Source organism: Salvia splendens, unplaced genomic scaffold (genome assembly GCF_004379255.2).
Source record: "Salvia splendens isolate huo1 unplaced genomic scaffold, SspV2 ctg828, whole genome shotgun sequence".
NCBI classification, from domain to species: Eukaryota; Viridiplantae; Streptophyta; class Magnoliopsida; order Lamiales; family Lamiaceae; genus Salvia; species Salvia splendens.
In genome coordinates this window covers 1-12,145 of record NW_024599507.1, presented here as the reverse complement: position 1 = coordinate 12,145, position 12,145 = coordinate 1, and the positions used below count along the sequence as shown (strand labels likewise).

Sequence of the window (12,145 nt, the reverse complement as noted above, 5' to 3'; positions counted from 1 at the left end):
CGTCCGCCGCGAACGTCCGACCCACGCCACAATGGCGGACGTCCACCCGCCCGTCGCGCGTATATCCGAGGACATCCGACGTCCATACGGGACGTCCGTATCCGACTGTATGTGTTACAATGGCGGACGTCCCGGTCGCCCGTCGCGGAAGTCCGACCGGACATCCGCCATTGGAGATGCTCTAAAGAATATGTTAATTAACGGGGAAATTAATTAATCATGAAACTAAACAATTCGTTTAAACAACACTACAATTCTACGAATATATTAAAAAAATAACACATTAATTTATAGACTAATAAATAGTTTCAAAATATTAATCCAAATTAACTTTTGCTAATTGCTTGAATAGTAGTAGTACTATTTTTTACTCAAAATTGAACCGCCGAAGCGATTGGGTTTATTACAAGATTAAATGGTCAAACTTTTTATAAATAATTTGATCAAAGCTGACCTTTTGTGGACTTTGGTCTTGCATACATCCAATATAGGAGTATTCAAATTATAATCATTTTGATTCATAGTAAAATGCAAAATCAGAAGCGTCATGGCGGCAAGAACTATTACTAGACTAGTACTATTTGGCTACTATCAGTCAAAGCAGGAAAGGAATTTTGAGCAATTTGCCCCTTTTACCTTTTTCTTTTTTTTGAAAAGGTTTAATGTGTTATTAATACTCTGCACATGTAGTTTGTCCAAAATATTAGTGCTGAAAGGTCGCAAAAATAGCTGAAAGCAAATCCAAATGCCAGAAATTGTTTAATTTTTAATATTATTTCACTAACTGAAATACTCCTATGGTATTACTTATTGATTACATTTATGTTGAATTTTGTATATATTTAATTTATAAAATATAATTTTGTCCGCACAAATTGTTCTTAATGCGGAGTATGTAATTTCATTTTCCTATTTTAAAATTGTACTAACTCTTTGTAGTAGCTAAGATATAAAGCTTGGATAAACCATGTTTAGCGTTACAAATTGACTATTCTCAAAATTTTGTAAGTATTTATGAGAGCATCCGCAGCAACGTCTCGCTGCGGGCTCGATCTCGTCCCGGCGAGACGAGCCCGCAGCGAGACGCCGCTGCAGCATCTCCGTCTCGTCGCGTAGCTCGGGAGAAGGGGTGGGACGCGGGCTGTCTCGCCACGCGCGTCGGCCACGTGGCGAGCAGTAGTTGGGGCGTGACGCCCACTCGCCGACTGTGCGAGTGAGTGTCGATTTTAGGCTATTTTTATTTTTTTTTTTAAATTTGAAAAAAAAAATTGACCGTCTTTTTCGGCAGTTTTTTTTTGAATTTTTTTTGTTTCTTTTTTTCCCACAATTCATCTATAAATAACCCAATTCCTCCACCATTTTTTCCACACACAAACACTACACTCTCACAAACACCATCTCTCTTTCCTCTCCAATTTCTGCAAAAATGTCCGGTGACGGAAACTCCGGCGGCGGGGCGGAGGGTACGACTTGAACGCGTTCGACTAGGGGAACATGTACAAAGGGTGCTTCCGGTTCCGGTTCCGGTTCGTCGCCGTCCACCCAAGGCTCGGCGACGCCAGCGTACCAAACACCATCTTTTCCAGTTGATGCATACTATCGTCCCGCCGGTCCGAGGAGCACGCAAACGCAAACGCAGTGATTATCCCAAATTAGGGAGGATATTCCGGAGGAACACACTTCAGAGGCGGTGGATGGCGGTGAGGACGGCGACCGTCATCCATACACACTAGCGGAGACCATGGTTCTCTTCGACGCTTGGATCAGCACGTCGAACGATCCCATCCTCGGGAATCAACAAACCCGCAAGTGTTTTTGGGAAAAGGTCACCGAAGTATACAACACAAAAAGGCCGAAGGGGGCCTTCAGCCGCAACCACAAGATGCTTTGCGCTCATTTTGAGTGAGCCGACAGAGATGTCAAAAGATTTTGTGGGATCTACAAGAGGGAAGTGGAGCAATACCAAAGCGGAGCCAGTGGAGACGACATTCTGAGAGCGGCTTTGCGAGTCTTTAAATCCGACACCGGCAAAGATTTCAAATTTCCCGATGTTTGGGAGGCGGTCAAACATCTTGATAGGTGGGCTGGCGGTGTCGATTCCAGAACGGGCTCGAGCTGAAACGCACAAAGCATACGACGGGTGGCCAATACTCGTCTAGTGATGGCGGGGAAGGTAACGCCTCACAAGAGGTTGAGTTTCCGACATCCGATGCAGGGGGCTTCTCCGGTATACGACGTCGGCCGCAAGGGAACAAGGCGGCGAAGGCGGCTAGAGGGAGGGGGGTCGTCCTCCCTAATGTTCAAGTACTTCATCGCCACGATGGCTGACACTTCCCGCATGACGTCTCCCCAATATCAAGCCCATCTTGCCGGCATTGAGTATCTCGCAAATCAACTTGGTATTCCGCCTCCACCTAGCTTGAGGGGACCGCCACCGCCTTCGGAGGATGATTCATCGACAGAGTAGTTTTTATAATTTAAGGGTGCAATTTTTAATTTCTAGTATTTTAAATTATGTCTTTTTTAATTTTTTAGGATTTTTATTATGTTTTTTTTAGGTTTTTAATTATGTGTTTTTTTTTGTCTTTTTTAGGATTTAAATTGTAATTTTTTAATTTAATGAAGTGTGTTTTTATTAATTGAATTTGTTGGAAATAAAAATAAAAAATGAAATTGAATGAATAGTTAAGGGATGAGATAGTTAAGAGATGGAAGAATGCATGTGTTGTCTATTAGTTAAGAGGTGAGGTAAAAAGTATAGTGGGACCATGAATAATGAAGGGATGAGACGGTTAAGAGACGGTTAAGAGACGCATATGCGGATGGCTGCGGATGGCCTGATATACTAGTGGGTATCAATAATTAGTTCTCCCTTAAATTTTAGGAAGTTAGCCATTTAATGTTGTCGGGCAAGTTGAGATTCGCAGGTGGGACACAGTGGTCTACAACCATTACTTTCGAGACAAGTAGACAACAACTAACTTGTGAAGACATAAAATAAGATAAAGAGTGAAAAACGTTTGCTACAAAAAATAAATTTTGAACATCAAAATTGGTCAGGCAAATAATGAGGCCCTAAGATGAATATTTCCCAGTTAGAATTGGGCTACAAAACGACACAAAATGCATATTCTGCTGTATCCACCATATCATATGCAATTTAATTAATTTATCAAAGAAAAGACACATGGAATAGTGGAGTGAAGTGGGAGATGTGTTTTTAATAATGCATATTCTGCAATCCATTTTAACTAAATTCTAATTAATTAAAAGGGGACGTAATTTCTTGTCATGAACACCAATTATTTGTATATGTCCTTAAAATATTCAATGTACGTGGACTTATAATCGATCAGTTAATATCATGGAATCTTGGATGGGTATATGGAGTAATACTAATATAGTTGCTTAAATTTTCTTATTGATTCAAACTCAATATTATTTGTATTTTGCAGATTTGAGCAATGGTTCGTGTGGAGGAGACGTGCACTCCAACAATTCTGCTAATATTTTTCTGCCTAATTGTAGCTACTAGTATATTTTCTTGACTTCCAATCAAATTTCTATCAAAGGATACTTAAGAAAAAAAACTATTGGAAAGAAATATCTCAATCAAATGCATGAATGAGGGCAAAAATCAAAGAAAAATTAAGGGAAGTCATGTAAAGATAGAATTGGAACCTATAAAAAGCTATGTAACTATCTAGCGGAGATCATTTGAGTCCAAAACAATGTTGACGCGGTAGGCCGAAGCCTTTGAGAGATCGACTTTCGCTACCGTCACTCCAACATTGCATGTTCACGATCACGTCGGAGACAGTTGTTCTTTGCCTTCTCCAAAAGGTCCATTTTGTTGTAGATATACTCAGATGGGGGATGCAACTAAGACTGTCTCCAACCATATACTTAATCTCATTTTTTGTGTAGAAAACTTATTTAATCATATTGCAAATTCAAATTCATTTTTAGGTTTTTCTACGGAACAACACCGAATATGAGTGCAAACTATAGCTATCGCAAAAAAATTGTGAGACATACACTCTAAAATGGTGTAAATGATTGGAGTTAAATTATTTTTTGGTGTGACATATATTTAAAAAACGAGTTAGTTGGAGATGGCCTAACAAACAAACAGCTGTGTGATATGTCAAGTTACACTTGCCAAATCAGTTGCATTTTTTAAGATGTAATGTTGGCGTCCATATCATCAATTAAATGTCAGCTAATCTGCCACATCATTTGAATTTATCCGTAATTAGTTATTGGTGGAATATTGACACCCTAATATAAATTCATGATATTATATACCAACTGAAGTGGAAAAAGTTACTAGTAATATTCTTTAAAATTACATGATATAAACCCTATATTCTAACACCACTGCACCAGTATTGTACTGATTACTCCTATTAATTTAAAAATTAAGCACATGTATTGTGATAGCATGAATGTTCCCTATCATTCAATTCAATGCTACTGTCAATTTGTTTGGAGGAAGTTTCCAGGAAGATGCATTGGATGGATAGATATGTGCAATGATACAAAAACAGTAATTTTAATAATTAGAATAAATCATGTGCTCTACAAGTTGAAGAAACAATTAAATATAGTGATGGTTTTCAGACCATGGGTGCACAAATGAGCGACACAGATTCAAAATCTTTTCGATTTTCATTTGATCTATTCCAAGATCTCCACACTTATAATACAAACTTTATAAATGTAATAAAGATGCATCCTATAAAACCAACTATATGAAACTGAGAAAAAAAGGGGGATGAAGTATTTTGTAAGATCTCAGAAAATTACTCAGATATTAGCTGATAGAAATAAGGCCCATTAGTTCATTTGCAATCTTAGGAAATTCTTAGCTTTGAATGCCTTAAATAATTCACATTTTTATAATGTGCAATTTTGCAAGAATTAAGTTAAATAGTGGCATGAAGGCGCTAGTTAGGATGGACCAGCTGAGATATCCTAACTTCTGTTTCCGACGTAGAGATGTGGGTTGATCTAGCTCTTTTGGTGGTTGGTTTTGGGCTTTTTTCGTTTCTCCCTTTAGTGTATTTAGTCATCCTTTTTCCACTTGATAGAATGGGGGATCCCGACTTGTGGGACCTCTACTTTGCACCTTCATGTTCTTGTTTAGATCTTAGTCATTTTTGGGCTAAGATCATTTTGTTGGAACATTACATTTTGATCTTATTTAACTCTTCCTATCACAATGGCGAATTAACTCTTCCTATCTGCCTTTCTCGATCTCGCTAAGCAACCCAAATAACTTATTCGATGTCCAAGCATCCGTTTTTTTTTTTTGCATCGAACATTTTCCCATCCGATCTTTCCTGTAGTAAAAGAAGGTGATTTTTTTTATGTGTTCTATACTTTTTTTGCGTTTGATTTTGATGTGGATTCTATTTTTCTTGTTTTTATTCTTCGTTTGTGTTTTGTTTTGTCTTTTTATTTGGGATATTTTGTTGATTGTCTCTTTCCTCTGTTCATCATCGGCAAAATGTCAGAAATCGCCGTTGCTATGTCTGTTCCTGTTTTTGTGAAGTTCTACCTTTTATTTTAGCAAAAAAGATCACATAGTGGAGTGGATATCGCGTTAGACTCCGAATCTAAGGGTCGTGGGTTCGATCCCCACTGTGATCATCATTTCTCTGGATTTTAATTTCTTTTTTAACTTCTATCTTCAAGATTTGTAAATCTAGGGAGACATTAAAAGTTTTTTTTATTTATCTACTATCTTTCTAATAAAATCTAGGCAGTAGTCATCCTAGTGTTTATATGGTTAGCACTTAGCAGGTAATTAAGAGTAAAGTAACAAAAAGTTGCATTTTTGGCAAATCAATCAATTTATACAATCATTTTTAGTTCTCCCACAAAACAACAATTAGAGAAGATTGAATAGAATCTTCCATTCAAGGGCACTTGTAATCATTTATACTATGTCATATGCACTTCCTCCTTTATGCATTCGATGTGGGAATAAAGCTTCTATAACCTTCTCTACATCTAACAACCATTCTAATAATGCTGCTAATCTCTGAAATGTTATTCTATCAGTGCAGAATTCTATGATGGCAAGAATAATCAAAGTTTCATGGAGACATCTCTCGCTTAGATGTAGTCCGACTACTGTCCGAGACTCTTAAATTTATGCGATTCATGATTGCAACATCATCCCTTCTTTGATGTAGCTTCAAGAATCTCTCAGCATTTTCTTGCTCTTCGCCTCCTGCATCAGCTCCTCTACCATGTCTAATTTGTCAAGGAGTTGATCAGTGTGGAGTAATCTTTCTTCAATTCCCTTCAACTCCAGTGCTTCGAATGTTTTCTCCATTCACAGAGTAATTTGGAGAAGACGAGTTGTTCAGCCAACCTATAAGCGCTATAAATCTTTTAAAACACAAAACTGTATATACTATTATAACTACGATTGGTGGGGTGCACCTGGCCAATGCAATAGTGCAACACAAAGGCGACGCATGAACACCCAAGTAGCAAGCTACTTTGTCGAGTCTTTCCCCTCAAAAAATAAATTTAATATCATATGGACCATCGGGATATTAAACTGATAAGAACTGATATTGATCTTAGCCAAAAGGCCGAGAAAGGTACGAGTTTTTCATAGAATGGCCCATGATTTTATACTACTCATATGCACTTCCTCCTTGCATTCAATGTGGGATAAACTCACTGAAATAAAATTCTAATGATCTCACTGAAATAAAATTTCATTAACCCCAAAAGCTACATCAAAATGAATGAATTACGGTACAACAATTCTAACTAAACTCAATTTCTGAATGGAACCATTTTATTCTATCAGTGCTGACATTATCAACTGAAGCAGCTTGTCAACGAGGTTGGTCTTTATTCTTTAAGACCAACTCCAACCATACACCAAAACCTATTTCTGGTGTAAAAATCATCTCCAATTATACACTAAACTCAAACTCATTTTTGGTGTTTTCTACAAATTTACACCAAATATGGAGTACGACACCAATTTTGGCGTTATTGCAAAAATTTATGAGACATTGCAAATCAGTCCATTGTTATTTAATTATGTGAATTAAAACACGAAAAATAAATTACAATAACAAATGAAGATGTTCGATTTCAATAGTATTTAACTTGATATGATGCAATAAGAAATAAAATGCTCCTTTGGACTTGTGCTAGTTAATTAGTTGTAGGAACAAATAAAAAATTTGAGTCTTGGATTTTTTTTCAATTTTATATGTATATTGTGGTATGTTTTTTGTAATGGTGATATTTTTAAATATGTTTTAATTTTATCATATAATATGGAGTATATATTAATTTTCAAGTTAGTGTATTTTTTTAATATAAAGTACATTTAAGGAGTATATAATAAGAAAATTTATTAAATTACTTAATTTAATTTAAATTGTTGATATAATGTTGAGGGATTAATGTGTAATTTAAATAAGTATGTAGGTGTAATTGAAAAGGTATAAAAAGTAGATGGATATGAAATATCTATATTAATTCAATCCATTATTACTAACCCACAGCATCAATATTCAACCATATCTAAAAATTGGTTTTCATGTATGCTAGTATTTGTTATATGTAATGCTCTATATTCTGAAGGATATTTTATGATATTAAAATTTGTTTTGTATTACTGGAGTACTCCTATTATTCAATCACGCTTCAGAATTTTATACCAACTTCTTTACCTATTTTGTTGGGCTGTTCAATGCATAGAGAGGAGGCCCATAAAAAAGCCCAATCATAATTGCTCGTGAGTTTGGTCTACATGTATCTAGCATACTCTAAAAATGGTAATTTATCTATAAATTTCTAAGCTTTAGCTAAATTTTGATTTTACATTTTAATATTAAAATCTTTTTGTAAATTAGTAAACAATTAATTTGCTTTAAATTTGTAATCAAATTGTTGATTTGTTTAGATTTTGCGATCAATTCAGATTTCGACGTGATGATTTATTTACGTGGCACTATTTAATGTCAATTAAACAACATCACGTTTTAGGCATCAATGTGCCATCATATTAATAAATTTAAATAATTTCATTTGCTGAATTATGATCTATATTAAGAAAGAATGGGACGGAATGGAGAAAATGAGAAACGAAAATAAAACAAGATGAAAGGGCATACAACAATTGAAATTATTTAATTTTGTAATACAACGTCATTTCGCTTTGATTAAGTCATGTTAGCGCTCGAATTTTGACCAATTGCAAAATTATAGTATAAATCAATATTTTGGTAATCCACATGTGGATTTAAAAGTTAGTGTGCAAAAATCAAAATCATTCGAGAAAGTTGAAAATTTACAGACAAACGCTCTATCTAAATATCGATCATTTTGGCATTTATGTCAGTTTTGATTGGTTTGAATTTAAGTCAAGTAACAAATCCAAATAAATTAGTAGTTCGTGACCAATTCTTAATTAAACTCATGTGTATTTTCTAAAATGTATTTAATATCATAATCAAAGTACATGTACTTTTAAACTTTTGAATATAACTTGCACCTATATTGCTATGACGGTGAGTGTATCGGTTACCTAAGTTTCCCAGTCATTTTCGAAAATGCTAACATGGAATATGCTCCGACACTCTCAAACGAATATACCTTTTTTTTTGTCATTTTGGAATAGTTAATAGTACTCGAACGTAGTCTATTTCAATCATATTATCTTTAATATGTAATTTATTATCATTTTATATGGAGTATTATTTTTTACTCTTTCTATTATCTAATTTGTCACAGTCTTTACCTGTAATATATTTTTAATCATTATTATTAATATCTTTAAGATGAGATCATTTCCCACTTTCATTAAAATTTTCTTGATTTTAATCCAATTTATAATGTTGTCTAGAATAACTTTGCACACATATAACCATATACAGAGTCATTGGGGTAGAGGATATTATATATGATACGTAGGATCACCATTTTGATACATTAATACTAATTTCACCTCATAGCATGTTGTCCACCGCAGGTAAACGGTGGCTAATCTTTAATGACACAATCTAAAAATGGAGGAAATAGATCGAATAAATAATAAGCCATGTGGTGAGGCATGAAATGAATTGCTTCACAAATTTAAAAATACAAAAAAAAGCAACTTAATGAAGTGATTTCATCGAAATGGTCTTTATCGTTTTCTTTATTTCCTCCATTACCCTCAAGTTGTAATCAACATTAAAAAAAACCGATTAGGACCATTTCTTTATTATATTAAAGATTAAAGATGCTACTTTGTGTTTTTAAACACATTATTTATTATTGAACTTTTGAAGCATAAGTGAGAGATGTTTTTATTGAATTTCCTAGTCAAAATACAAGTGTGTAGAGAGACTTAAAACTTTCAAAACAACTTTTGAGCCATCATCAAATCTTGATCCCAAATAGTAAAACATAAAAAATAAAATAAAACACCAGTGTGCAGTATTTAACGTTATTAAAGAAAGGTGCCTCTCCAGTCCACTCCATAGCAGCCCATTTCAATTTCTACCTACCAATAAACTCAAACTACATAAACTTCACCAATAATCGAGTCTATAACTACAATTTTTTTAACAAATCGCTCTCATTTTGACCTTAGATATTCTGAATTATTAGCATAAATAAGTCGTAAGTATATTTTATAAGAAAAAATGGACTTGAAGTAAGTTGGATCCTAGTTGCAACCGTTAAATAGATATTCCACCACACAAGAGATGCCCACGGTTCATGAATCGGCGGTTCCGGTTTCGGAAATTGTCGAATCGGAACCGAACCGCGGGGTGTTTCACGGTTCCAGTTCCAAAACCGAAGGTTACGGTTTCGGTTAGGAACCGTCAGTTTTCCGGCTGTTTTTTTTTACAGTTTTTCACGATTCCAAACCTCCGATTTCCGGCGGTTTTTCGCGGTTTTCGGCTAGATTTCATGGTTTTTTGACTGTTTTTCATGGTTCTGGTTTGAAACCGTCCGGAACCGGCGATTCTGGCACGGTTTCGGTTCGTAAAATTTGGAACCAGAACCGGCCAGCAATTCAAAATATGGCGGTTCCGGTTCAAGAAAAAAGTCATGGTTCCGCGGTTAACCGTCGGAACCGAAAACCTTGGGCATCTCTACACCACACATGTGGTACTTTCTAGTTTTGTTTTTTTTTCCTGCAAAAATAAAATTGAAACCCCAACCTCAACCTCAACCTCAACCTCAAGAGCACTTCACATTTTGGCCCCAATAGTATTGTGAGGGGTGTTCAATCAAGGTATGCAATGACCTACTAAGGGGAAGGATCGTAACCCATTGTCCTAATAAAAGCTCATCTCCCAAGGCCTCACGCTTGTGTTTGACAGATGTTACAACTACACGGCAATAGTGAGAATCAATCACCTGTCATTCTTGTAATTTTGCCCCTCCCAAACCAACTGCAATGTCCATGCAAGCAAATTCTTGAATATGGGCCAAAAACTAACCCCGTATACACATTCCACCATGCACGCCCCTTTTAAGTTTTTTTTGGCATAGACTCTTTGTTTTTTAACTGTTGGTTTTTATTCGGTTATGATTATTAAGACTAAGAAGTGAATAGGAAAAAAAGACAAGTGATTTGCACATTTAAATGGGGGCAAATTATGACTAAAAACGATCTCATGATAATACTTTTATTAATATAATTTACTTACGATCTCTTTATATAACAATATTCATAAATGAAACTCTTTTCTCCGTCCACAATGCAAACAATATTAAAGTTGAGACATTTATTTCACTAATAACACAAATAACGCCAGCTCCATAATTCACCACGTGACAACTAATAAAATTACATTCTAAATTAATATTAGTATTATTCATAAGGTGGTATTTTTTCTTATTTATTTATAATGCGGTGTGCGATCAAATACTAACTTAGTTACAGTACTAACTAATAACTAATATCAATTTTGTATGTTAAAAATATCAACACAAAGCCATAAATTTATCAATTTTCTTGTGTTGATAAACTTATATCTTTGTGTTGATATTTAAATTTAATGTTGTACTGATATAATTATGTCCTTATGTTGATAATTTTAATACACAGAATTGAAAATTATTAGTTATTACTGTAAATTAGTTAGCACACTAACGCAATCCTTTATAAATACATCAATAACTTTTACTTACTAAAATTTGTGTTGCATGATACTATTAAACTCATTTATTGGAGGTTGAAAGAGTATTTATTAAAAAAAAATTAATTACAAAATGGCCATTTAATAGTTGACTCAAATTTTAATATAAGCAAAATGACGCTTTACTAATAAATATGTATAAAAGTTTTGAGAAATAGATAAGGAAATGATAGTACAATATCATACTCCCTCCGTCCCCGAATAAGAGTCGCTATTTCCATTTTGGGTCGTCCCCCATTAAGAGTCACTCTTCATTTTTAACATAAATAGTAGTAGGCCTCACATTCCACTAACTCACTCCACTCACATTTTATTATAAAACCAATATAAAAATGTGGGTCTCACATTCCACTAACTTTTTCAACCAACTTTTCTCTACATTTCTTAAAACTCGTGCCCGGTCAAAGGGCAATTCCTATTAGGGGACGGAGGGAGTATTACCCGAACTGAATTGAATCGTGCTATAGCTATACCTAAACCCTGCATAAGCATGTGTAAAATACTGATAAAGTAATGCAGTTGGACCCGTTTATGATTTTGATTCACAATTATGATGTTACGCCCATTTCCAATATATTCAAGCTAAGTTAGCTAAAACCTTAGACAGAGCACCATACGCATATGCATATACTACTACTTCACATCAAACAAGCATAATAATCATCTTAAACAAAAACACATTTTCCTTAAAATGGAATATCAAGAAAATATCCTTGCCTAGTGGGGGAGCCAACGACTTTGATAATTTTTAACCTTATTGATGTTTAAACTACCAAGATCCAATATTTATTATAGTATCAAATAGTAGTAACACAATACTAATCGACAATCGAATTAAAAAAGAGACAAAAGAGCAATTAACCTAGGCATGAAAAAGAAACAAAAAAAAAAAGAGGAAAAAGTAAATATTGGGATGAATCAATCTTGAGGAGAGGAAGGCGACCATGGCGTCATATCCATGG

The 12,145-nt window shown here is 34.7% G+C and overlaps 1 non-coding gene and 1 pseudogene across 1 annotated transcript; one reads left to right on the top strand and one right to left on the bottom strand.

Moving 5' to 3' along the window:
• The first annotated feature begins 5,582 nt into the window (after positions 1-5,582).
• Positions 5,583-5,655, top strand: TRNAR-CCG. Its single transcript has one exon. It is a non-coding gene; the product is annotated as a tRNA-Arg (tRNA).
• A 790-nt stretch (positions 5,656-6,445) lies between these two features.
• Positions 6,446-6,624, bottom strand: LOC121791487 (annotated as a pseudogene).
• Positions 6,625-12,145: the final 5,521 nt, after the last annotated feature.